General features: G+C 41.2%; 1 protein-coding gene across 1 annotated transcript in view; it reads left to right on the top strand.

The window, feature by feature from the left end:
- The window catches only part of kcnk5a (potassium channel, subfamily K, member 5a), a 12,993-nt gene that overhangs the window by 5,062 nt on the left and 4,674 nt on the right, over positions 1 to 3,257 (top strand). The gene's annotated exons all lie outside the window — the stretch shown is intronic.

Raw genomic sequence — 3,257 nt, forward strand, 5'->3', positions numbered from 1 at the left:
TAGTTGATTAATCGATTAGTTGTCAATTATTAAATCGCCAACTAAGCACTTTTTTTTTAAAGAAAAAAATCTCTGACTTCAGCTTTCCTTAGTCTTCTACGACAGTAAACTGAATATCTTTGGATGTTGGACAAAATAAGACAATATCATTGATCAACAGTTTTTGCCATTTTATGGTCCAAATAATTAATTGAGAAAATAATTTTGTTGATTTATTGCTGTTGAATATAATAGTCAGTTGCAGCTGTACCATTTTGCATATTAAGTCTTTGCTTTTGGCCCGCAGCCCACCATTAAGTTTCAGTTTTTGACCTTCAAGGGAAAAAGGTAGGGCAGCCCTGGCGTAAAGTGATACTCTTAACCATTCAAATCATCTTTTGTGTGTATTTTTGTCAAGTCATTCTAATAATTAACACCGGTGATAACGGTAATGGACAGAAATGTATCGTGTTTTCTGTCCAAGGTGATCTCTTCAAATATGTCCAAAACCCAAAGATATACAGTTTACTATGATATTAACAGAAGAGCAGCAAATCTTCACATTTCAGAAGCTGATACCAGAGATGTCTGGCTTTTTGTGACCAAGATTGCAGTCTAGACCTGCTCTATATGAAACATGCCCTGAGATAACTTCCATTAAGATTTTTTGCGCTATATAAATAAAAGTGAATAGAAAAGGCTCTGATCATAGTGTGAAAATGTTTTGGAAAGGCTGCTCAGTGCCGGCGGCCGCGGCTGATTGAGCAGCTCGTATCTTACCACTGTGCATTTTGGGCAGCCATGAGTCAACCACAACCCGAGGTGTCAACTTTTGTAATGGCAAGTATATCTTAATGTTTCACGGCTTCACCGATGCAGCCTACCAGCACAGAGTGAGTCAGTGGTAGGTTCATCGTCTTTTTGTCTGTGGTTGCATTTCATTCAACACAACATGTTCAGATATTTTCTCCCCTTAATTGCATTTGCCATGCTCTCTGTGAGTTACTTGGCGGAATGCCATTTTGCTGAACATAATTGGCTGATTTATAACTGCAACATGTCTTTACTACCATTGCTGGATTATTTTATGATTGTTAGTTTTTTATTTTCCAGAACTAACTTTCACATTGACAAGTAAAACAGTTTTGGAGAAGCATCTTCTACAGATAGTGTTTGCTGAGGTCATGGTAGTTTGTTTTCTTCCCCATTTGATTTTTTTGTTTTGTTTGTTTTTCATAAATGATCCTGGAGTGTATCCATGTTGGTATTCCTGGTGTGGTATCCAGTTGTCCAGTGGTTAGACTTGCAGAGAAACCAGTGTAACAACTTCTCCCTGAGCTGGTTTGGGCTCAGCGTGACACAAAGTGTCTTTTATCTTTCTCCCCCAAGTGCTCGTGCCTCTTTCTCAGGGTCATTTACGACTTGAAGCAACCATGAGCTGACCAGTGGCTGACCTTTTAACCTTTTAAGGACCTCGTGCATTGCAAGCCCTGCTCATTTGTATGAGCATCTTTTCACTGCTTACTGCTTTGTCAAGCTAGGGGGAAAAATACATGTCCTTCCTAGCCTTTGGATGTGAAAGACAAGACAGTTAAATGGTGGCAATATCGTCCATTTAAACAGTGAGCCATGTTAACCTCTAAAGTCTGCTTCTATTCCTTGTCCTTTATTTAAGTTACACACACATTGAGGGCACGACACTTAGCCCTGTGATTTAGCTTTCACTCTGCCCTCGTTGTATTCCTGTGAATCAGCGGTTTGCATGTCTCAGACTTCAGCACTTTTTATCTGGCAGAGCGACTGTGAACATGTGCAGATCACCCTCATTAGCTCAGAATAAGGTGCTGAGCTGAGCACGCTCGCACAAACAAACCACAGACATGACGCACAAACGTAACATTTGTCACTTTTCTCACTTTTTTTCACTTTTTTTCACTGTTTCCACATAGCAAACAGACCTCAAACACTAAGACAAGAGTCTTAGCCAGTGGGGTAAAATTTCATATTGGCCGCAACAGAGGAATGAATCCATTGATTGTTTGGGGGACTTCCCAAAAGCAGTCTGTCATTTGAAATTTAGATCTGCTCTCATTTTATAAAACTTATTGTAAACGCCTTATCACTTTCTGTTAGTGATACATGTGATGCCCTTTAGGCTTTTTCTGTGGGCAGAAGTGAGAAGTCAACAAGTTTACAAAGTATCCTGCTTTTGGTTTGACACACACTCTGCTGGGGTGTCTCTCCTTGTTAGTGTTTTCTCCATTTGAGCAAGAAATGTTGTTACAGGAACATTTTGATGTTAAAAAATACATTGCACAGATGATACATATGATGGATGTAGCTGATTCTACACAGCCCGACGTTCTTTTTACAGGTCGACTGGTGTATATACACCAGTGGTTCCCAGTACATTGTCACTGGGGGTTGCAAGGCTAAACTTTTTAAGCTCTTCCAAAACCTGAACACAGGTCCGAAGGGGTCAGGGGCCAGGGGTCTGCAGTTTGGTCAGTGATAAATAAAGGGGTCCCTTAAGGAAAAAGGTTGGGAAAACACTGATGTACATTACCATAGCATTAACAGGTCACCAGGTCAGCAGGGTTGTGCGGTATCAACGGTTCCTATATTCAGCTTAAACCAAATAAGATTGAAGCTTGAACATGGACTATAACAAGGTTACCCCATGCATATAAATGTAACCAGTAATTGCAGATGCTGGGTACTGTCAAATGTGAAGTGCGTAAGCAGGACAGTCGTCCACTCGAGTGAGGTTTTTCCTCTTTAATTTCTAGTCATGGTTCAAATACATCACCGCTGTCACCCTAAAGCCCAGCGGAGGAGCTGTGTTGTTTCAGCAGACAAAAGAACGGCCTCCCCATGTGCTGGTAATTGCAGAGCAGGACTGTCACAGACCTGTTATTATTAAAGAGCCAAGCATCTTCCAGTACTTAAGGGCTTATGTGAGTTTTGCCAACCCCTGCACATTTCCCCCCTTCAAGCACATTTGGAGAAAGAGGCACTTTGGTGGGGGGGGGAGGAATGCATTGTCCCAGCACACATGGCCGGCTGTTTGTGAATACCCAGCAGGGGGAATTGAGTTTCTGTTGTGGCTGTTGAAGCACACATTTGGTTGGGGATGATTGATTAAGCGAGTTCTGTCTCCTTTGGATGTCAACACTGAAAACTTCCTTACAAGAGCATGTTGAGCGTGTTCTAGGAGGTTAAAACAAACCCTGCCTGGAGATTAGGCACAAAATTCCTTCTTCTTTTTTTTTTTTTTT

Source organism: Morone saxatilis, unplaced genomic scaffold (assembly GCF_004916995.1).
Source record: "Morone saxatilis isolate NCDOM2014 unplaced genomic scaffold, NCSU_SB_2.0 Contig3, whole genome shotgun sequence".
Classification (NCBI taxonomy): domain Eukaryota; kingdom Metazoa; phylum Chordata; class Actinopteri; family Moronidae; genus Morone; species Morone saxatilis.